This window comes from Salvelinus alpinus, chromosome 4, assembly GCF_045679555.1.
Source record: "Salvelinus alpinus chromosome 4, SLU_Salpinus.1, whole genome shotgun sequence".
Classification (NCBI taxonomy): domain Eukaryota; kingdom Metazoa; phylum Chordata; class Actinopteri; order Salmoniformes; family Salmonidae; genus Salvelinus; species Salvelinus alpinus.
Genome location: NC_092089.1, coordinates 56,902,373 through 56,926,963, shown reverse-complemented (window position 1 = coordinate 56,926,963; position 24,591 = coordinate 56,902,373). Strand labels below are relative to the sequence as shown.

The window sequence follows — 24,591 nt, the reverse complement described above, 5'->3', positions numbered from 1 at the left end:
TATAATAGGACTCTGGTTCTATTTTGTGGGTTTTTCTTCTGAACTGGGGCCATGATAAAGAGGGACCGCCGGGGGCATTCTTATTGTGCCGCTAGAGGCGAAATTCTTGGACCGGCGCAAGACGGACGAAAGCATTCGCCAAGAATATTTTCATTAATCAAAAACGAAAGTCTGAGGTTTTTTGTCCAGGTGAGAAAGGGCAGTTTGGAGTTCAATTGAGATTGCGTCTTCTGTGGATCTGCTGGGGAGGTCAAAGCACTTCATGGCTACCGATGTGAGTGCCACGGGCAGTAATCATTTATGCAGTTTACCTGCTAGAAACATGTAGGTATTACAGACTTGGTCAGGGAGAGGTTGAAAATGTCAGTGAAGACACTTGACAGTTGGTCCGCACATGCTTTGAGTACACATCCTGGTAATCCGTCTGGCCCAGCGACTTTGTGAATGTTGACCTGTTTAAAGGTTTTGTTCACATCGGCTACCGAGAGCGTTATCACACAGTCATCCAGAACAGCTGGTGCTCTCGTGCATGCTTCAGTGTTGCTTGTCTCGAAGCTAGCATAAAAGGCATTTAGCTCATCTGATAGGCTTTTGTCACTGGGCAGCTCGCGTCTGGGTTTCCCTTTGTAGTCCGTAATAGCTTTCAAGCCCTGCCACTGGCTAAATTCCCAATCTGGCCCTCAACCATCACGGTCACCTAATAATCCCCAGTTTACAATTGGCTCATTCATCCCCCTCCTCTCCCCTGTAACTATTCCCCAGGTCGTTGCTGCAAATGAGAACGTGTTCTCAGTCAACTTACCTGGTAAAATAACGGTAAAATAAATAAATAAATAAAAAACATCCGACAAGCATCAGTCTTATTCCTGTATTGATGCTTTGCTTGTGTGATGGTTCATCTGAGGGTATAGCGGGATTGCTTATAAGCGTCCGGATTAGTCTCCCGCTCCTAGAAAGCGGCAGCTCTAGCCTTTAGCTCAATGCAGATGTTGCCTGTAACCCATGGCTTCTGGTTAGGATATGTACGTACAGTCACTGTTGGACAAAGTCATCGATGCACTTATGAGGTGGTGTACTCCTCAATGCCATTGGATGAATCCTGGAACATATTCCAGTCTGTACTAGCAAAACAGTCCTGTAGTGTAGCATCTGCATCATCTGACCACTTCCGTATTGAGCGAGTCACTGGTACTTCCGGCTTTAGTTTTTGCTTGTATGCAGGAAATCAGTAAGATATAATTATGGTCAGATTTGCCAAATGGAGAGCGGATGAGAGCTTTGTATGCATCTCTGTGTGTGGAGTAAAGGTGGTCTAGGATTTTTTTCCCCCTGTTTGCATATGTGACATGCTGGTAAAAATTTGGTCAAACTGATTTAAGTTTCCCTGTATTAAAGTCCCGTGCCACTAGGAGCGCCGCTTCAGGATGAGAATTTTCTTCTTTGCTTATGGCCTTATAGAGTTGGTTGAGAGCGGTCTTAGTGCCAGCTTCGTTTTGTGGTGGTAAATAGACGACTACGAATAATACAGATGAGAATTCTTGGTAGATAGGGTGGTCTACAGCTTATCATAAGGTACTCTACCTCAGGCGAGCAATACCTCGAGACTTCTTTAATATTAGACATTGCGCACCAGCTGTTATTGACAAAGAGACACACCCTCATCCCTCGTCTTACCAGAGGTAGCATCTCTGTTCTGCCGGTGCATGGAAAATTCCGCTAGCTCTATATTGTCTGTATCTTTGTTCAGCCACATCTCGGTGAAACATACGATGTTACAGTTTAATGTCCCGTTGGTAGGATCATCTTAATCATAGGTCATCAATTTTATTTTCCAACGATTGCATGTTAGCCAGAAGAATGGAAGGCAGTGGGAGTTCACTCGCTCGCCTCCGGATTCTCATAAGGATGCCCGATCTGCGGCTCCTTTTCCGGCGTCTTTTCTTCACACAAAAGCGTGGATCTGGGCCTGTTCCAGTGAAAGCAGGATATCCTTCTCGTTGGATTCGTTAAAGGAAAGAGTTTCTTCCAGTCCACGGTGAGTAATCGCTTTTCTGATGTCCAGAAGTTCTTTTCGATCATAAGAGACGGTAGCAGCAACATTATGTACACAATTTAAAAAATAAGTCACACAAAACGCAAGAAAATATATTACAAAATAGCACAATTGGTTGGGAGAATGTAAAACGTCAGCCATGTTCTTCGGCGCCATCAGTCCGACTGAGTCTGGTAACTTTTACTTTGACTCAAAAGATTAGTGGTATTCTGATGGTGCATAAACTCAACAACCATACTGCCAATGGCTACCAGTCAGAAGGGAGGCACACCCTTGGAGAGACAATGGATCACCTGGAAACTCATCTGAACTGGCTCAAATATGTGGTTGGTTAGAGCTTGGAACTCCAGAGTTGGTTCTTGCTGCTACACGAGACATGAATCAAACACCTAATCCTATACAGACTGTCATCATATTAATTCAATGTATTAATAACGATTATTTCATTTGGCTACATTGTCATTATTGTATTCCTTTCACAATTATTTGAGATTGGATAAGGAACTACACTGTTTAGAAATAATAGGCTAATTCATAATCATTGTATTACACAGGGAACAATCACCTTGGGTAGGGGAAATATGGCAGAGACTGTCATGTTATTTTCTTGAAAACGCACGCACCAACTCTCTCACACGTTACACTGCCCAGAACACCCTCCTCTGTAGCCTGTCGGTCTCAAATCCATTCTGACAGTCAGATCAGGTAAGCAAACCAGACCCTAAAGAGATCCTGCCATTCCCCAGTGGCTCTGGTTCCTCTCAACATTTCCTCCTGTTGTTTCACAAAGGCTTTTCCTTCCCACTGACCCCCTTACCTTACTGCTTTACAATAACCAGGTAGAAGGAACCATATGAAGGAAGTGAGACAGAAAATGGACTGTCAGCCTTCAACTGCTGTGCAAACACTTCAATGCTGGAATCCCAGGATGGTAATTAGAATTCTACTGTGGATGAATGCAGACGGGGAAAAGTTGCTGATTCACTCATTCACAAAGATCTATTTATAGTCTATAGGGTGTGAATGTACTGTTAGTGAAGCCGACGATGCAGCAGTGTTCCATTTTCTTACAGTGACACATTCCTTTGAGGAGTTGTCACAAGCAAAATGCCAGAGCTAATATTAGTATCAGGAAATTAAACAGCGAATCCTTTACTCTGCAGAATCAGGTCCTTCAGTATGGGAACCTGTAATGGGACACACCTCTCTGTTGTCTATCTTTAACCTTTGCCTGTACAGTACATTCCTTTGCTGTCATCAGTTGGAAACAGTATCAAGTAGACTTGGGGTGTTGTCGGAGTGTATTTTTTTATGTCTGTGTGTGCATGCGTGTGAGGCGTGCATATCATGGTGTGAAATGGATTGCGTAGCTCCTGCCTAGCTCAGACCAGTAAGAGGGGGGGGGGGTGAGTGCGGTGCATTGTCAGCAGACACACAAACAGTGATGGCGGTACCCAGGGGAAAGGAGACCCAGGAAGAAGCAGCCTTTCTCTCCTTCATGTCTTTCTGAGGCTCCCTCTCTTCTTGTTCCATGGAACACTTGTAGTGAGTCTGCAGAGACATATTTAAAAATGCAGGACAAGTTAAATATCCCTTCACTCTGGATATGTGTCATGCATTCAAATGTCCTCACAAATACTTGAGGGGTTACCCCTGAATTTCATCAACACAAAAGATAAGCTTTGTAGGGCATCAGCCTTATCAATATGGCACCTTGAAGCACTTTGCGTCATGTCTTGAGGGGAGATTAAAACAGATAAAATAGACTGACACCTGACTAGATTTATTTTCCTAGACATTTCCAAGTGAAAAGAACTATGCATTTCCAAACTAAAGGCTAAACTCTTCTCTCGAGGTCTGTTGATAAAACTGCTAGGAAATGTTGTTAAAATGGTATTAACACGTTGATTGAAAGTGGTTGTAATGTGTGGACGACATGAGGAACAGCACTGAGTAGTTAAGCAAAATGTTCACCCAGGCTCCAACCTAATGTTCTAACCCTTCTTTAGGACGCAAGATTATTCTGACATTGGTGGGATGTTTGTAAAAGACAGAGGAAACCTGACCATGCCAATAACAGCTAGCAACATTGCGATAATGTTGTTAAAGAGTTCTTTGAGCAACCAGGTCTGCTGGAAGTCCTGCTATGTTAACCTTAACATCGAAGATTGAGACACAACAACAAATCGTGATCTACTAACTTTGATAAGTTGAGGTCACATAACATGAGGCATCATTACAAGCACCATTCAGTCACTCAATACGTAAAAAGCTGTACTAGTACAATATCAGAACTGTCTCCATATTAATATGCACAGACACCAAGAACAAAGAGCAGTCCGGGTTATGAGTTTGTGCTCATTTTGGCAGGTCTTTCCACGGCTGGAAATGATAAAAATATGGGCTAAACATTAAATGAGCTTGTGCCTGGAGAACCGATAAACCCTCTTTCCCGCCTCTCCTTTCCTCGCTGTAGCCTGGTGCTGCTGGTTCTCTGGTTCCCATGGAAACGGGTCTACTCGGAGCTATGGCAGATGGAGAGAGAGCTGGAGGGCTACATTTATCACCCAGCATCCTCTCTGGGTATGGATGCAAGCTGGCAGGAGGAAGTGGTGGAACAACCTGACCTCTGCACTCATGCCGAACAGCCCCTAACCCCTGGGCTTGAGGGTCGCTGAAGGTAGAAAGCAGCCTACAGATCTAGGCCCAGCTCACCTTCACCAAATTGTGACCATAACCACCAGGCTGTGACAATGCTACATTGCTGTAAGATCAGTGTCTCAGGGGCAACTTGTTTACATTCATTACTTAGGTCTGTGGTAGTGACATTAGCTCAAACCATAGTCATACATATGTCCTGTGGAGGGATTCACCCAGTTCTTGGTATTCTTTCTCAGATAGTTTGATCTGGTAAAAGTGCTTAAACTCTAACGCCCAAACCTGAAACTGAGGGTGTTATTGTAACCAAGTGGCAAAAACATAATAAAGCTCTTTTTACTAGAACTTACAATTAAAGAAACCCAGAAGACAGAAGCTCTCAAAACCAGATGGCATGTTAGACCAATGTTCCCCAGACCCACCTAGGGTTACTCCCACTGTGTCTAGTAGAAGATGTACACACTGAGGGAATTCTCTTAAACTGCATACAAGCAGGATTTCAGACGGCTTTGATAAGACAGGCGGTTCACAGCGATCACCATGCTCACTTTGATTAAACACTAGCCGATTGGACTGAAGGTCAATTCCCTCCAAATCAAACACAAGCAGCAGGCATAGTGAAATGTACATCTGAACTAGGGATGTGACAAATGGGAAAAAATAGTAATGTTTAATAATAACCACGTGAATTCACAATGCAGCTGCGCTGCTGCCAGCAACAGTTTGTCTCTCAGATGGTTATGCATTGCACCTGTACTACCATTACTGTACCTCAATTCCACCTCGTAAAGTTTGCATTTCGTTCTCATTTAACTTCAAAGTATTGCCATACAGGACTTTGCTGCTGATGACGTAGTGGTGGAGAGCAGACTCCAAAATGGTTTATTCCTCGACTCCTTGCATGTCAACCCATTTCTGAGGATCAAGATTAGATTCCGCTAGGAAGACTGATTAATTGCCATACTTTGAAGAACACAAACACTCGCATCTTTAATAGCGGGAGGGGCATAGTATAGGCAGGTCGGCCACCAGGCAGACAGAACTGTGCACTAGGCCTGACTCTAAATCGGCAATCAAAAGCTGTATATCACAATGGAATGCTGTACCTTGCAATTTCGTGGCTTGCAATGTCTTGCAACTCCAGTAAAGCAGGCCTATCATCAATGAATAGGCTAGGATATTCAACACGCAACAAACCGAAGACTGGACACACACACTCATCATAAGCGAAGAGCAGGCGAGCCAGCGCGAGGGAGAGAGAGGAGTTGTGATAATTTCTCTTAACTTCTTCGGGGTAGGGGGCAGCATTTTCACTTTTGGATAAATAGCATGCCAAAATTCAACTGCCTGCTACTCACCCCCAGAATATAAGATATGCATATTATTAGATTTGGATAGAAAACACTCTGAAGTTTCTAAAACTGTTTGAATCATGTCTGTGAGAATAACAGAACTTATGTAGCAGGCAAAACCCCGAGGACAAATCATTCAGAATCTTAAAAAAATTGGGGTCACTGTCTTTTCAATTCATTTTCATTGGGACACCAGATTTCTAAGGGACTTGTTTGCAGTTCCTACCACTTCCACTGGATGTCACCAGTCTTTGGAAATTGGTTGAGGTTATTCCTTTCTGTAATGAAGAAGTACGGCAATCGTAAATGAGGGTCACGTGAAGTAAATTGTTTGAGAGGCACATTACCAAAAAAGTTGCATCAGTTTGTTTTCTTTTTGTATTGAACACAGATCATCCCGTCTTCAAATTGATCAATTATTAACGTTTAAAAATACCTAACGTTGTATTACAAAAGTATTTTGAAATGTTTTGGTAAAGTTTACATGTAACTTTTGAGATATTTTGTAGTGACGTTTGCGCAAGTTGGAAGCTGTGTTTTTCTGGATGAAACGCGCCAAATAAATTGACATTTTGGATATATATCGACGGAATTAATCGAACAAAAGGACCATTTGTGATGTTTATGGGACATATTGGAGTGCCAACAAAAGAATTTCGTCAAAGGTAAGGCATGAATTATATTTTTATTTCTGCGTTTTTTGTCGTGCCTGCAGTGTTGAAATATGCTGCTCTCTCTGTTTACTGTTGTGCTATCATCAGATAATAGCATCTTATGCTTTCGCCGAAAAGCCTTTTTGAAATCTGACATGTTGGCTGGATTCACAACGAGTGTAGCTTTGATTTGGTATCTTAGATGTGTGATTTAATGAAAGTTTGATTTTTATATCATTTTATTTGAATATGGCGCTCTGTATTTTCCCTGGCTATTGGCCAGGTGGGATGATTGCGTCCCACCTACCCCAGAGAGGTTAATGTTAAAAATCCCAACTTCGTTTAAATGTTTAAACGTTCACAACAGTAATCTGAACCACAAGAAGAACCCAGATGGATTTTACAGAAATGAACAAGGGGCTAGGATGAAGGTCATTGATCATGTAACATTATAAACTATAAGAAGAGGAGCTCTAACCGAAGTGCTGTTCTCATATTTTCACAAAGTCTAGGGATTCAACCCAATCCAGTGAGACCAGGCTAATAGGCCCGTAGAAGCTGTCAATATTTATTTTACTGCCTTTTCGACGTATCAAGAAAGGCAAAGAGCACACCCACACCAGGAAGTGGAGGGAATATGCCTGTATAACTGAATCATGCATATGTAGACCACACACTCACATACACTGATTAGTCATCCTCTCTCTAGCCACCATTAACCCTCCAAAAACAATGGAGTATTGAGGACTTTGCTTTACGGCGATGCTCTTTAAACACTCCCATTTAGCTGCACTCAACCATGAAAGAACTAGAACTCCTAGAATCCAGGTAGCTGCTACACTCCCTTCCAGTACCTAACACACTCAAGCAAACTGGAGTAAAGAAGACAAATCAGGAACGGCAACCCATTCAGAGAAAGCACACACAGATAGAAACACTACCTACGGTACAGCAGCAGATCACACAGCAGACAGTTATGAGGACTTTCAATCCCAATCTAACAGACCAATCCCATTACAGTGGCCATTTAGCCTGAGGGTGTATGAGAGAGAGAGAGTTGTGAGGAGAGCGGAGAGTGAGAGAAAGAGTGAAATAGTGAACGAGGACAGAGAGATTGATGAAGGAGAGAAAGAGAGAGAGAAAATGAGAGAGGGAGGATGAGAACAGTTTACCTGGGAGAGAGTAGCCTGGTTTCACCCCTCAGAGGAGCTTCAGAGTCACAGAGACATGCGGGGAGAGAGCGAGCGGATGAGTGCTTGAGAGGGTGTGTTTCTTAGAGTGGGAGGGGGTGAGGCGAAAAGAGAGTGATGGAGAGAAAGCGTTAACAAGTGTTAGCCCTGTAATGGAAAGTAGAGGGATGAGAAAAAAAAGTTAATAGAGAGCTAGGGGGGACCTACAAAGTTGCCACCTTAGAATAACCATCATCATTACAAACATTATCAACATCATTGTTGTAACATCGAAGCATTTTTGGCCGATACCGATATCCAATATTTTCCTTGCCAAAAAACCCAATACCGATATTTAGAATTTTAGCAGCCTTTTAAGCATTCTAGTAGTTAAATAGTTCAAACACACACACACCAAAAAGTTATTGTTGGCATTTACGTATGTCCCCGTTACCTGTAAAACATAATCAAAACCTATTTATTTCACTTACTTTCTGTGCTGTTAATTTGTTTAGTCGTTTCATTCAACCAGGATTTCATCATACATGTCAAGTAGTGAAGTTTCAGCTCTGTCTGTCCGTGGCCTCTCTTCCTCAGTACGCACTGTCACTGTGTCCGTTTCCAACTTGTCTAGCTGTCTAACATCACGTAAAACCTGTTTCTTGTCTGCATCGAAGTAGCGGCCCTTGTACCTAGCATTGAGCATGGTGCCGACACAGTAAAGAGGCTCAGAGAGAATGCCCACAGAATCGCTTGTTCACAGCCTCTAGTAGAGTACTTTTGTTTTAACCTTACGGTCTGTGTCGGCAGTTTTGTTGAGTAGGCGTTTCAATGACATGACAGATGGTATCACATCTGCTGCAGACGTTGAGCTCATTTCTCGAGTCAGTTGTTCGAATGGAGCTAGGTGTTCATGTTTCCAAGTTTCAAACATGTTCTCAAATGCCATTAACATGGCAGCAGCGGTATGAGAACCAGCACATTCTTGAGCATGCAATACGCCTTTCCTCCGTATGAAATCCTTGTCGACCCGCTGTGCGGTCAGACTCAGCATGCTCATGGGGCTGACATCGCTGGTCCAAATGTCAGTCGTGAAGCTAATAGCAGTGACGCCCATAGCAAGTAGCTCACGGATGTGCTTTTCAACAATACTGTGTAACTCCGGTAGGGGAACATCTGAAAAATAGCGCCTACTTGGTAGTGTGTACCGGGGCTCGAGGTGCTCGACCAGTCGGCGAAAGCCAAAATCATCCACAGAGAACGGTTGATTGTTAAGGGCAATGAATTCCATTATCTTGAAGTTAATGGATTCTGCCTTTGAGTTGTCTCGCTGAAATGTTCTTATTCTTTCAAATGACTGCTGGACTTGAACTTGTTAAGTTGTTGGAAGTTCGCCTAGATTTTTTCTGCTTTTGTTCTAAGTAGTCGCTGAACGTTTGGGGGTGATGCACTTTCAAATGAGTAATTAGGTTTGTGGTATAGAATGATTTCACCTTCTCCCCTCCTCGGGAAACAATAGCAGCACAAACGTTGCATATGGCCTTTTTGTTATCTTCCTTTGAAACTTCAAAATAGATCCACGCAGCAGACATTGTGGGCTAGGTTAGGAATTGCTGTGTTGCACGTGTAGCGCTGTATTTTTTGTGGCGTCATTACGTCGTCTACCTACGTTATATAGGTATGCATGTCAGCTTTGACATCGGTTTTGCACATCGGCGTTAAACTAGACATTGGGCCAATGCCGGTGTTGTCATTTTTAGCTAATATCGTCCGATTCCGATGTGCTTACCGATATATCGTGCATCCCTAATATTAACGTTTGTGGTCAGACTTCATTAAGCAAAATAAATATAGTGCCAGGATTATGAATGAAAACACACTCATTCAAACCAGGTCTGAATCCTCTTGCTTTGAGACATTTCATCACAATTACTCTCCTGTGCACCTTTAATAAAGTGGCACAGTCGGCTGTAGATTCCATTACAAACAGGTCTTTCCCCCGGAGAGCAGGCAGGACTTCGAAGGGAGACAGATCCTGTGGAAAAACCTAGAAACCCGTCATCATCGCCAACCATTATTGACTAAGTAAGCGGAAGTAGTGATGATGGCGTGATGAATTCCCAGAAGATTTCACTCAAGAAACACTGGAACGTACAATGACTGTCTAACGGTGGTCTTTTCCAGCTAACAAAACGTCAGTCATGGTGCTCTATTCTTTACATTAAAAAAATCTACCTTCCAAAGAAATCTACCGCTGTCCCAGTGCACTAGTAAATGAATTCCAGAGCCACCTCATCCATTCAAGTACCCCGCACAGTTTGAAAAATATTATTGCTGTGTGGAATTGAGAATGAGAGGAGGCCCTGCTGTTCCATTGAAGCCTCACTGGTTGGGCACAGGAAGTGTGAGTCATACTCTAAAATAAACAGTCGCACACAGCGAGCTCAACTGGCACACATACAGACAAGGGAGGGAGTGCTGTCTGCTAATTATTACCCAGTGGGACAATTACCATTCTCCTTACTGGGCGGCAGGCATGAGATACAGTGGGGGTCACTACGGGGATTTCTACAGTCTCTAAACCTTGGTCAAAAACAACTTTTCCCTCTCTCTCTATATCATTTGCTATCCTTTGTCCCCTAGCTAGTTTTCCTTTATCCACCTTCTTTTCACCCATCTCTGTCCCTCTCTCTTACTCTCCTCTTTTTCCTCAACCCCTTTGCTGTCCCACTCTCTATTTTTAGTTGTTGGTGCTAACCCTAACCCCCAGCTCTGTGTAGCAGGCAGGCGTTGTGGTACTGTGCTGGCCTGGGGCCGGTCCTGTCCTGGCCCGAAGGGGCTCTATAGCATTGTACTGTATTGTGTTTGGGTTGAATGTGATCTTTGTGGCCGTCGTACGGCAGCCCCAGCACACACCTCCCATACTGTACTCCCCAGAGAGGGAGTTTCACCCATCTGTCATCCTTTTGTCCTCTGTTCTTCAAACTGGGGGAGGAGTGGGGCTTACAGTGGATGGGCAGTAGGTAGGGACAATACAGCCTCTGTGGACATGATTGACAAGAAAGCTGCTACACATTGACATGATAAGAAGGGCTGGGGACCAGGCTGCAAGCTCAGTTACTCTCTGGAAAATAGGATACAGCAAGTAGGAAATTCAATAATTCCACACATAAAAGGACTCAAGTTGTGAGTTCCTGGACAAGAGCTTGGATTACTTCAATCCTTGTCAGTTCAAATGGACATCATGGAAATACTCCATAAGAGCACAATTCAATTATTGAATAAATGGATTGAAATTGAGATATTGACCGCAAACAAGACCTGGATAGTATTGTTGGAGAATGGCGCTGGAGGGAATAGCGTCCGTTTTTATGGTCTCCTGACCAATGCTCCCTCTAAACTGCGTGTGTGCTGGGGGGTGCAGCTCCCCTCAGACTGCAGAAATATCAGCCAGCACAAAGAAGCACTAGATTAAACTTCACTCAACTTTCTAGAGTTTTCCCCTTTAGTTAACACTATGAACATTGCGCTCTACTGTGGGAATTGTGATCGAATTACACAATATTAGCCACTTTCAATGTAACATACCGTAACAAAACGAACTATCCAAAACATAGTATGCAAAACTATCTTTGCAAGAGATTTTCTTGTAGGGAGAGCACATTGGAGTAGGATTCTATTGCATTGACAGGCATGACTCAGGCCTGTACTCTACATAGACTGGTGTGTCATAACCAATCAGGGTTGCAGTAGGCCTATATGTAAATAGCCATTCCCATATATAGATCTGTGCCATTTACTTTGAACTTGTGTATTGATATTCTAGTTTGTCCCTTTAGGGCACCTGTAACACCCGCCCTGCTTACGTACATTAGAATTCTTGGAATGTTTTGTCCTGTGAAACGCATTAAACACCCACGTTAATTTCTACTCCCGTCTCATGTCCTGTCCTTATATTAGTTGTATAAGTAATACAGTGTGCTATACAACAGAACTGGACTGTGTTTAGAATACAGTATGAGAGGTCGTGAGTAGATGCGCTTGTTTTGAGATCAAAGCGAGAGCTACATGTATCCACATGTGCACATATGTTTATATCCTTTGCTAGTTAGTGAGTTATTAGCCCAGTTATAAATCATTTCTAGTCAACAATGGGGGAGTAGTTGCTTCCAACAAGAGCACAAAATGTGTGCATTTCTAAGCCATCTTTGAAAAGCGAGTCAGCTAAAGAGCGTTTTCTTATCTTGAAGGTGATGTATTTTGAGACGTCTTGAATAAGCTAAGTAGACAATAGGCAGAGCGTAGCATAATTTGTCTGATTCTCTGTAATAATGGTACGGGAATAATAATGAATTTATTTTGTAAAGTGGTTTCTTGCATTGAACACCACACAGTGGCTGCTACTGTAGGCTGAATGATAGAAAAGCTATTTCGACGTTAAAATGTTATGGGATGCATTTTCTCCATTGTTTTGATGGTAGGCCACTCTGGTAGGCCTACATTATAATCATATAGCCACAGTAGCCTACTTGGCCACTTAAAACTAACTTAAAGCTGGTACAGCCTTAGTGTTCACAGTAAACGTGCACTGGAAGTTGCACAGAATTTTTACAACGTTCAAGTTTGTGCTCAGCAGACATGAAATTTGCTCAGTGCTGAAAACAATGAGGGAACATCGCTCCTGACCAATTGTGCTATTTTGTGAACGAGGACTTCTACTTCAATGAGTCGGAGGCAAAAGACATTGATTATCCCGGACCAGGCCAAAATCACCAGACACTCAGAGGAGACGGCGGTAGAGGTCGGCGTGCTGGATACCTGACGAGATTACGTTGGAGAGTGGATAAATCGTTTCTACCCTCCGTTCTATTGGCGAACGTGCAATCATTGGAGAATAAACTGGATGAGCTCCGTTCGAGACTATCCTATCAACATGACCTAAGGAACTGCAATATCCTATGTCTCTGAGTTGTGGCTGAACAAGAACATGGTAAATATAAATGTAGCAATTCTTTCTATACATCAGCAGGACAGAAGCTCAGGGGAGGTGGTGTGTGTCTCTTAACAACAGCTGGTGCGCAATCGCTAACAGTAGGGAAGTCTCGAGGTTCTGCTTGCCTAGGTTAGAATACCTCATGATAAGCTGTAGACCATACTGAACAAAAATATAAAACGCAAGATGTAAAGTGTTGGCCCCATTGTTTCATCAGCTGAAATAAAAGATCACAGAAATGTTACACACGCACAAAAAGCTCTCTAACATTATGTACACAAATTTAAGCTCAACATTTGAGTGAGCATTTTCCTTTGCCAAGATAATCCATACACATGACAGGTGTGGCATATCAAGAAGCTGATTAAACAGCATGATCATTATACAGGTGCTGGGGACAATAAAAGGCAACACTAAAATGTGCAGTTTTGTCACACAACACAATGCCACAGATGTCTCAAGCTTTGCGGGAGCATGCAATTGGCATGCTGACTGCAGGAATGTCTAGCAGAGCTGTCTAGCAGAGCTGTTGCCAGAGAATTGAATGTTCATTTCTCTACCATAACACGCCTCTGTCGTTGTGCTAGAGAATTTGGCAGTACCTCTAACCGGCCTTACAACCGCAGACCACGTGTAACCACGGCAGCCCAGGACCTCCACATTCGGTTTCTTCACCTGCAGAATCATCTGAGACCAGCCACCCTGACAGCTGATGAAACTGAAGAGTATTTCTTTCTGTAATAAAGCCCTTTTGTGGGGAAAAACTCATTGTGATTGGCTAGGCCTGGCTCCCCAGTGGGTATGTCCTCCCAGGTCCCCCCATGGCTGCACCCCTGCCCAGTCATGTGAAATCCATAGATAATGGCCTAATGAATTCATTTCAATTGACGGATTTCCTTATATGAACTAACTCAGTTAAAATCGCTGAAACTGCTGCATGTTACATTTATATTTTTGTTCAGTATATTTACCAAGAGAGTTTTCACCTATATTTTTCGTATCTGTCTATTTACCAACACAAACTGATGCTGGCACTAAGACCGCACTGAAGGAGCTGTATAGGGCAATAAGCAAACAAGAAAATGCTCACCCAGAGGCGGCGCTCCGGTGACTTTAATGCAAGAACACTGAAATCCGTTGTACCTAATTTCTACCAGCATGTCACCTGTGCAACTAGAGGTGAAAAAACCTTTACTCCAAACAGAGATGCATATAAAGCGCTCCCTCGCCCTCCATTTAGCAAATCTGACCCTAAGTCTATCCTCCTGATTCCTGCTTACAAGCAAAAACTCGAAACAGGAAGTACCAGTTGCACGCTCAATACGGAAGTGGTCCAATGAAGCGGATGCTAAGCTACAAGATATTACGCTAGCACAGACAGACTGGAATATGTCCGGGATTCATCTGATGGCATTCAGGATTTTACCACATCAGTCATCGGCTTCATGAATAAGTGCATCGAGGGGGTCATCCTCACAGTGGCCGTACGTACATATCCTAACCAGAAGAGAGCTATCGCTCTCAAGAAGCGGGACACTAATCAGGACGCTTATAAGAAATCCCGCTACGCCCTCCGATGGACCAAGTGTCAATACAGGACCAAGATCGAATCCTACTACACCGGCTCTGTCACTAGTCGGATGTGGCAGGGCTTGCAATCTATCACAGATTACAAAAGGGAAACCCAGCTGTGAGCTGTCCAGTGACATGAGCCTACCAGATGAGCTAAATACCTTCTATGCTCGCTTCAAGGCTAGCAACATTGAACCATGCATGACAGCACCAGCTGTTCCGGACGACTGTGTGATCACACTCTCCGTAGCTGATGTTAGCAAGACCTTTAAACAGGTTAACATTCAAAAGGCCACAGGGCCAAACGGATTACCAGGATGTGTACTCAGAGCATGCACATGCGCGGACCAATGTCTTCACTGACATTTTCAACCTCTCCCTGACCCAGTCTGTAATACCTACATGTTTCAAGCAGACTACCATAGTCCCTGTACCCAAGAACTCTGGTGTAAATTACTATCACCCCGTAGCACTCACATTTGTAACCATGAAATGCTTTGAAAGGCTTGTCATGTCTCACATCCACACCATCATTCCAGACACACTGGACCCACTCCAATTCGCATACCACCCCAACAGATTCATAGATGACAATCTCTATTGCACTCCACACTGCCCTTTCCCATCTGGACAAAAGGAACGCCTACGTGAGAATGCTGTTCTTTGACTGCAGCTCAGAGTTCAACACCATAGTGGCCTCCAAACTCATCACTAAACACCTCCCTCTGCAACTGGATCCTGGACTTCCTGACAGGCCACCCCCAGGTTGAGGGTAGGCAACAACACATCCGCCACACTGACCCTTAACACAGGGGCCCCTCAGGGATGCATGCTTAGTCCCCTCCTGTACTCCCTGTTCACCCACAACTGCATGGCCACACACAACTCCTTTACCATCATTGAGTTTGCCGACAACACAACAGTGGTAGGCCTGATCACTGATGATGATGAAATACCTGGCAGTGTGGTGCCAACTCTCCCTCAACATCTGCAAGAGAAAGGAGCTGATTGAACAGGAAGCGAAGGGCCGTGCATGCCCCCATCCACAGCCATGGGGCTATAGTGGAGAAGGCTGAGAACTCCACATCACTATGGAATTATCATGGTCCATACACCAACACAATTGTGAAGAGGGCACAACAACGCCTATTCCCCCCCAGGAGGCTGAAAGAATTTGGCATGGTCCCTCAACTCCTCAAAAAGTTGTGTGTCAAAGACTCCAGCCACACAAGTCATACATAGACTGTTCCCTCTGCTACCGTGCGTCAAGTTTTAACGATGCACCAAGTCTGGAACCAACAGGACCATGAACAGCTTCTACACCCAAACCATAAGATTGCAAAATAGTTAAATAGTTAACCAATGGCAGTAATAACAGCATAAGTGATGAGGTAGCTACCTGGACTAACTCTTTTGACTCATCACTTATGCTGTTATTACTGTTTATACCCCATAAACTGGACACACAGCCCGCAAAAAGGGCCAAAACGGAGCAGCGGGGGGAGCCTATTTAAGACGTGTGCGGTTACATTGAGCCAACCCTCTCTGTGCACAGACTGTGGTGTTATGATAGAAACATGATCCATTTAGACTGTGCCCACCTAGTTTACATTTACATGTGCCCACACTGTGTGGGTCTGTCCCATTTTCTGCCAGTTTTTTGTATTTGTGTAGGCTGGGGGTGAAAAACAGATACCACAAGAAGGCCTACCTCAACTGCTGCAGAAAGACTATCCTCAAGGAACTGCCCCTTTGAGGGATGCCATAGCTTTTTCGTAACACAGGCCTACGGGGCCAAATATGTCCTTTACTAAATAGATAGAAAGCACAAAGGTCAACACACACCTATGAATGCACACAAACACACAGCTCCACTCAAGTGAGAAGGAAAGAGAGGTTCAAGCCGACTAGCTTCTCTGGCAACTAATGGAGTCCTGCATGCGAGTCTTTTGTTAATCCAGATCGATACTTATTCTCAGCCAGATCTGACATCTGATCCAGTAAAACACTGAGACTGACCACACTGCCTCTCTCCTGTACTCCTCACCTCTCTCATTACCCTTATCACCCTCTGGGGACCCCACTCTCATTTTCCTATTCCATCTCACAGGGGCAGATCTATGCTGCAGAATATATCTACACTGGACAAACAAGGACAGAATGGCAAACATAAATAGGGAGAAATAGACTAATAGTATTATTTAAAACTCATTAGTGCTGGCCGATTAGTGCTCTTGAGGTCGGTTCAGTAAAAAAAAAAAAAGTATTTCGGTTTCAAATATTTTCTTTACATTAAAAGCACTACACATTGTGGGGGTTGAATGTTATAACAGAATAAAACAATTAATAAAAGTTCCATGATGGAAGTGCCTGCACATTACTGTTTATCACCTCTCAGCTGCACTGAGGTTAGGAAACACTGTCACCACCGATAAATCCACGATAATCGAGAATTTCAATAAGCATTTCTCTACGGCTGGCCATGTTTTCCTCCTGGCTGCTCCGCACCCTCTGCAGCTACTTGCCCAAGCCTCCCCAGCTTCTCCACCCAAATCCAGATAGCAGATGTTCTGAAAGAGCTGCAAAACCTGGACCCGTACAAATCAGCTGGGCTAGCCAATCTGGACCCTCTCTTTCTAAAATTATCTGCCGCCACTGTTGCAACCCCTATTACCAGTCTGTTCAACCTCTCTTTCGTATCGTACGAGATCCCTAAAGATTGGAAAGCTGCCACGGTCATCCCCCTCTTCAAAAGGGGGTGACACTCTAGATCCAAACTGTTACAGACCTATATCCATCCTGTCCTGCCTTTCTAAAGTCTTTGAAAACCAAGCCAAGTTAATAAACAGATCACTGACCATTTCGAATCCCACCGTACCTTCTTCGCTGTGCAATCTGGTTTCCGAGCTGGTCACGGGTGCACATCAGCCAAGCTCAAGGTACTAAACGATATCATAACTGCCATCGATAAAAGACAGTACTGTGCAGCCGTCTTCATCGACTGTCAATCACTGTATTCTTATCGGCAGACTCAACAGCCTTGGTTTCTCAAATGACTGCCTCGCCTGGTTCACCAACTACTTCTCAGACAGAGTTCAGTGTGTCAAATCGGAGGGCCTGTTGTCCGGACCTCTGGCATTCTCTTTTCTCTGTATATATCAACAATGTCGCTCTTGCTGCGGGTGACTCCCTGATCCACCTCTACGCAGACGACACCATTCTGTATACATCTGGCCCTTCTTTGGACACTGTGTTAACAAACCTCCAAACGAGCTTCAATGCCATACAACACTCCTTCCGTGGCCTCCATCTGCTCTTAAACGCTAGTAAAACCAAATGCCTGCTTTTCAACCGTTCGCTGCCCACACCCGCCTGCCCGACTAGCATCACTACTCTGGACAGTTCTGACTTAAAATATGTGGACAACTACAAATACCTAGGTGTCTGTAAACTAGACTGTAAACTCTCCTTCCAGACTCATATTAAAAAATTTAAATCTGCTTCCTATTTCGCAACAAAGCCTCCTTCACTCACGCCGCCAAACATACCCTCGTAAAAATGACTATCCTACAGTCGTGGCCAAGGGTTTTGAGAATATGAAAATGTATATTTGTGTCAAAGTCTGCTGCCTCGGTTTGTATGATGGCAATTTGCATATACTCCAGAATGTTTTGAAGAGTGATCAGATGAATTGCTATTAATTACAAAGTCCCTCTTTGCCATGCAAATTATCTGAATCCCCCCCCAAAAAATCCACTGCATTTCAGCCCTGCCACAAAAGGACCAGCTGACATCATGTCAGTGATTCTCTCGTTAGCCTCTCTATGGTACGTAAGATGGTAGCGTCCCACCTCTTCAACAGCCAGTGAAACTGCAGGGCGCCAAATTCAAAACAACAGAAATCCCATAATTAAAATTCCTCAAACATACATGTATTTTACACCATTTTAAAGATACTCTTTACAGGAATACTCATAATAAACATTGGTAAAAGATACAACTGTTATGCATGGAATTTTAGATCCACATTTCCTTAATGCAACCGCTGTGTCAGATTTCAAAAAAGCTTTACGGAAAAAGCAAACCATGCAATAATCTGAGTCGGCGCTCAGAGCCCAATCAAGACACAAATATATTCGCCATATTATGCAGTCAACAGAAGTCAGAAATAACATTAAACATTCACTTACCTTAGATGATCTTCGTCAGAATGCACTCCCAGGAATCCCAGTTCCACAATAAATGTTTGTTTTGTTCGATAATGTCCATCATTTATGTCCAAATTCCTCCTTGTTGTTCTAGCGTTCAGTACACTTTCCAAACTCACGACGCGCGGGCAAGTCCAGCGGAAAGTACGGACGAAAAGATTTTTAAAAGTTACATTACATTCCGTAAAACATGACAAACTAAGTATTGAATCAATCTTAGGATGTTTTTAACTTCTTCGGGGTAGGGGGCAGCATTTTCACTTTTGGATAAATAGCATGCCCAAATTCAACTGCCTGCTACTCATCCCCAGAATATAAGATATGCATATTATTAGTAGATTTGGATAGAAAACACCCTGAAGTGTCTAAAACTGTTTGAATCATGTCTGTGAGTATAACAGAACTTATGTAGCAGGCAAAACCCTGAGGACAAACCATTCAGATATTTTTCTTTTTTAGGTCACTGTCTTTTCAATTAATTTTCATTGGGACACCAGATTTCTAAGGGACTTGTTTGCAGTTCCTACCGCTTCCACTGGATGTCAGCAGTCTTTGGAAATTGGTTGAGGTTTTTCCTTTGTGTAATGAAGAAGTAAGGCCATCTTAAATGAGAGTCACTTGAAGTAAATTGTTTGAGAGAGGCACATTACCAGAAAAGTTGTCAGTTTGTTTTCTTTTTGTATTGAACACAGATCATCCCGTCTTCAATTTGATCGATTATTAACGTTTAAAAATACCTAACGTTGTATTACAAAAGTAGTTTGAAATCTTTTGGTAAAGTTTACATGTAACTTTTGAGATATTTTGTAGTGACGTTGCGCAAGTTGGAAGCTGTGTTTTTCTGGATGAAACGCGCCAAATAAATTGACATTCTGGATATATATCGACGGAATTAATCGAACAAAAGGACCATTTGTGATGTTTATGGGACATACTGGAGTGCCAAAAAAAGAAGTTCGTCAAAGGTAAGGCATGAATTATATTTTTATTTCTGCGTTTTGTGTCGTGCCTGCAGTGTTGAAATATGCTACTCTTTGGTTACTGTTGTGCTATCATCAGATAATAGCATCTTGTGCTTTCGCCGAAAAGCCTTTTTGAAATCTGACATGTTGGCTGGATTCACAACGAGTGTAGCTTTAATTTGGTATCTTAGATGTGTGATTTAATGAAAGTTTGATTTTTATATCATTTTATTTGAATATGGCGCTCTGTATTTTCCGATTGCGTCCCACCTACCCCAGACAGGTTAACATAATTTTCAATAATGTTCCAACCGGAATATTCCATTGTCTTCAGAAGTGCGATGGAACAGAGCTTGCTCTCACATGAATGCGCATGGTCAGTGCATGTTCAGGTCATGATAGACCTTACTCATTCCCCTCTCCTTCGGCCCCACTTCACAGTAGAAGCATCAGACAAGGTTCTAAAGATGGTTGACATCTAGTGGAAGCCTTAGGAAGTGCAACATTACCAATATCCCACTGTATCTTCAATGGGAGCTGAGATGAAAATTGACCAACCTCAGATTTCTCACTTCCTGGTTGGATTTTTCTCAGGTTTTTGCCTGCCATATGAGTTATGTTATACTCACAGACATCATTCAAACAGTTTTAGAAACTTCAGACTGTTTACTATCCAAATCTACTAATTATATGCATATTCTAGCTTTTATGGCTGAGTAGCAGGCAGTTTACTCTGGGCACCTTTTCAACCGGACGTGAAAATACTGCCCCCTACCCCAAAGAAGTTAACACAGATGTGAGTGTTGACAAGGACAAGGCTGGAGATCACTCTGTCATGCTGATTGAGTTCGAATAACAGACTGGAAGCTTCAAAAGGAGGGTGGTGCTTGGAATCATTGTTCTTCCTCTGTCAAACATGGTTACCTGCAAGGAAACACATGCTGTCATCATTGCTTTGAACAAAAAGGGCTTCACAGGCAAGGATATTGCTGCCAGTGAGATTGCACGTAAATCAACCATTTATCGGATCATCAAGAACTTCAAGGAGAGCGGTTCAATTGTTGTGAAGAAGGCTTCAGGGCGCCCACAAGAAAGTCCAGCAAGCGCCAGGACAGTCTCCTAAAGTTGATTCAGCTGCGTGTTCGGGGCACCACCAGTACAGAGCTTGCTCAGGAATGGCAGCATGATGGAGCACCTTGCCATAAGGCAAAAGTGATAACTAAGTGGCTCGGGGAACAACTTCGAATATTTTGGGTCTATGGCCAGGAAACTCCCCAGACCCTAATCCCATTGAGAACTTGTGGTCAATCCTCAAAAGACGGGTGGACAAACAAAAACCCACAAATTCTGATAAACTCCAAGCATTGATTATGCAAGAATGGGCTGCCATCAGTCAGGATGTGGCCCAGAAGTTAATTGACAGCATGCCAGGGCGGATTGCAGCACTGCAAATATTGACTCTTTGCATCATCTTCATGTAATTGTCAATAAAAGCCTTTGACACTTATGAAATGCTTGTAATTATACTTCAGTATTCCATAGTAACATCTGACAAAAATATCTAAAGGCACTGAAGCAGCAAACTTCGTGGAAATTAATATTTGTGTCATTCAAAACTTTTGGCCATGACTGTACTGATCCTTGACTTTGGCGATGTCATTTACAAAATAGCCTCCAACACTCTACTCAGCAAACTGGATGCAGTCTATCACAGTGCCAAAAAGTCTTTGCTAGGTAACGCTCTGCCTTATCTCAGCTCACGATAACAACACCCACCCGTAGCACACGCTCCAATAGGTATATCTCACTGGTCATCCCCAAAGCCAACACCTCCTTTAGCCACCTTTCCTTCCAGTTCTCGGCTGCCAATTACTGGAACAAATTGCAAAAATTGCTGAAGTTAGAGACATATCTCCCTCACTAACTTTAAACATCAGCTATCTGAGCAGCTAACCGATCGCTGCAGCTGTACACAGTCCATCCAATCTACCTACCTCATCCCCATATTGTTTATATTTACTTTTTTGCACACCAGTGTTTCTACTTGCACATCATCTGCACATCTATCACTCCAGTGTTAATTTGCTACATTTTAACTACTATGGCCTATTTATTGCCTTACCTCCTCATGCCATTCGCACACACTGTATATAGACTTTTTTCCTATTGTGTTATTGACGTTTGTTTATTCCATGTGTAACTCTGTGTTGTTGTTTGTGTCGCACTGCTTTGCTTTATCTTGGCCAGGTCGCAGTTGTAAATGAGAACTTGTTCTCAATTGGCCTACCTGGTTAAATAAAGGTGAAAATATATATATATTTTAAAACCATAATTAAGTCACATTACTTTAATAAAATATTTACGTTGTTGTGTATATTACATTTGTTTCATTTGATTACTTTATTTACTTCCAAGTCACCATCGGTGATCTCTATTGGGCTCTCGAGTGGAGCAGCGGTCTAAGGACCTGAATTTCGGAGCGAGAGGCGTCACTACAGACACCCTGGTTCGAATCCAGGCTGAATCACAACAGCCGTGATTGGGAGTCCCATAGGGAGGCGCACAATTGGCCCAGCGTCGTCCGGTTTTGGCCGGTGAAGGCCGCCATTGCGTTTTGTGTTGCGCCTGCAGGGTTGAAATATGCTACACTCTCTTTGTTTACTGTTGTGCTATCATCAGATAATAGCATCTTATGCTTTCGCCGAAAAGCCTTTTTGAAATCTGACATGTTGGCTGGATTCACAACGAGTGTAGCTTTAATTTGGTATCTTATGTGTGTGATTTAATGAAAGTTTGATTTTATATAATTTTTTTGAATTTGGCGCTCTACATTTTCCCTGGCTATTGGCCAAGTGGGACACAAGCGTCCCGCCTATCCCAGAGAGGTTAAAAACCAAAAAAATGCTCAGTACTAAAACACCCTAAAGCTGGCTTATGACAAATATGATCAAATTAGCTTGTTTGACTCTTTTTATAGATCTACACTTGGTGGTGAATGAATACATAGTCCTCCTACTGTAAGAGGGATTCTCTCTGGTGCCCCATTGGTAAGAAAAACAAGGTCTAACACTGTATCCCCTGTAGCTTTAGTTTACCTTAGCTGGCCTAGGTATGAAATAAACTGCCTGAGGAACAGGAGCTGAGAAATGAGTCCCTTTTGCATTTGATATTTTAAGTGGAAATTGTGCACCAATATTTAATTTGAAAAGCCGTTAAATTAAGTTCCCTTTAATGTAGACCACATGGAGAATTCAATAATTCCGCATTTTCACATGTCCCTCCAACAACCGTGTCACTTCAAGACTCTAACCCACTTAATCCCAAACGTCTCAAAATTTCTAATAATTTTGTTGCTTTGACAAAAAGTAATTTCTGACGATTCTGATTTCATGTGATTAGTGATACATTTACGTCTGTCCCTCATTTTAAGGTCAGCCCTATTACGTGAACTGAACACTCGTTTTAATATGGTGAAACTATTCCTTTAAAAATATAATTTTCTTTTTACAAAAAAAACATTGAACATCTTTTCATAGACTAAAAGCAGGTGAGCTGTTTCTACTCTTTTTGGCAATTGTCTGGTGTTTGTGGTAGTTGAGGGTCGTGCATAACACATCAACCCTGTTAACCATAGATAGTGTTACGACGTGGCCTTTTGGGGGTGTATATCGTGGCTCCCCCCCTCTCTCACCACAAGTTTTATGACTTTACGACAGGTCATAAATACCTAGTAGAAACTGCCATGCAGTATTGAAAGAGAGTCGACCAGAACAAACTAAACAATATTTATATTTTTGAGAATGTGGGAATGGTCCGTGGACACTTAAGGGACAGTCATGACGAATGTGTTTCATTTGGTGATCTCATGACGGACAGGAAACACACAACTGTATCTCTTAACCTCTACTTCATCACCCTCCCGGATCCGGGATCCTCCTCATCAAAAATGCTGACTAGCATAGCCTAGCCTAACGGGACAGGGATATCATATAATATAATTTTCATGAAATCACAAGTCCAATACAGCAAATGAAAGATAAACATCTTGTGAATCCAGCCATCATTTCCGATTTTTTGAATGTTTTACAGCGAAAACACAATATGTATTTCTATTAGCTAACCACAATAGCCAAACACACAACCGCATATTTTCACCATGTTTCCACCGCATTGGTAGCTTTCACAAAACCGACAAAATAGAGAAAATTAATCACTAACCTTGAACAACTTCATCAGATGACAGTCTTATAACATGTTATACAATACATTTGTTTTGTTCGAAAATGTGCATATTTGAGGTATAAATCATAGTTTTACATTGCAGCCTCCATCAAAAATAGCACCAAAGCAGCCAGAATAATTACAGAGAGCAACGTGAAATACATAAATACTCATCATAAAACATTTATGAAAACTACATGGTGTACAGCAAATAAAAGATAAACATCTTGTGAATCCAGACAATATTTCCGATTTTTTTAGTGTTTTACAGCGAAAACACAATATAGAATTATATTAGCTTACACCAATAGCCAAACACACAAAGATATTTATTCACCGCAAAGGTAGCTTTCGCAAAAACCAGCAATAGATATAAAATTAATCACTAACCTTTGGACAACTTCATCAGATGACAGTCTTATAACATCATGTTATACAATACATTTATGTTTTATTCGGAAATGTGCATATTTAGAGCTGTAAATCGTGGTTATACATTGTGAATATGTAGCAACATTTCCCCAGAATGTCCAGAGATATTTTGGACACACCTAATCTGACCAAAGAACTCATCATAAACTTTACATAAAGATACTTGTATGGCAAATGAAAGATACACTGGTTCTTAAAGCAACCGCTGTGTTAGATTTTTAAAAATAACTTTACCACAACATACAGCTTGAGTTATTGTGAGACAGCGCTCACCAACACGGCGGAGAATAGGCATCAACATATTACACAGAAATACGA

The 24,591-nt window shown here is 42.6% G+C and overlaps 1 protein-coding gene across 5 annotated transcripts in view; it reads right to left on the bottom strand.

Annotated features, from left to right (window-relative positions):
- The window catches only part of LOC139574016 (transcription factor HIVEP3-like), a 93,235-nt gene that overhangs the window by 34,145 nt on the left and 34,499 nt on the right, over positions 1-24,591 (bottom strand). The window contains exon 1 of one of the 5 annotated variants that reach the window (XM_071398113.1): positions 3,508-3,608. The exons of the other annotated variants lie outside the window; for them this stretch is intronic. The gene's annotated coding sequence lies outside the window, so the exon portion shown is untranslated. Of the gene's footprint in view, positions 1-3,507; positions 3,609-24,591 lie in introns of those variants that run through there. 5 annotated transcript variants of the gene reach the window in all.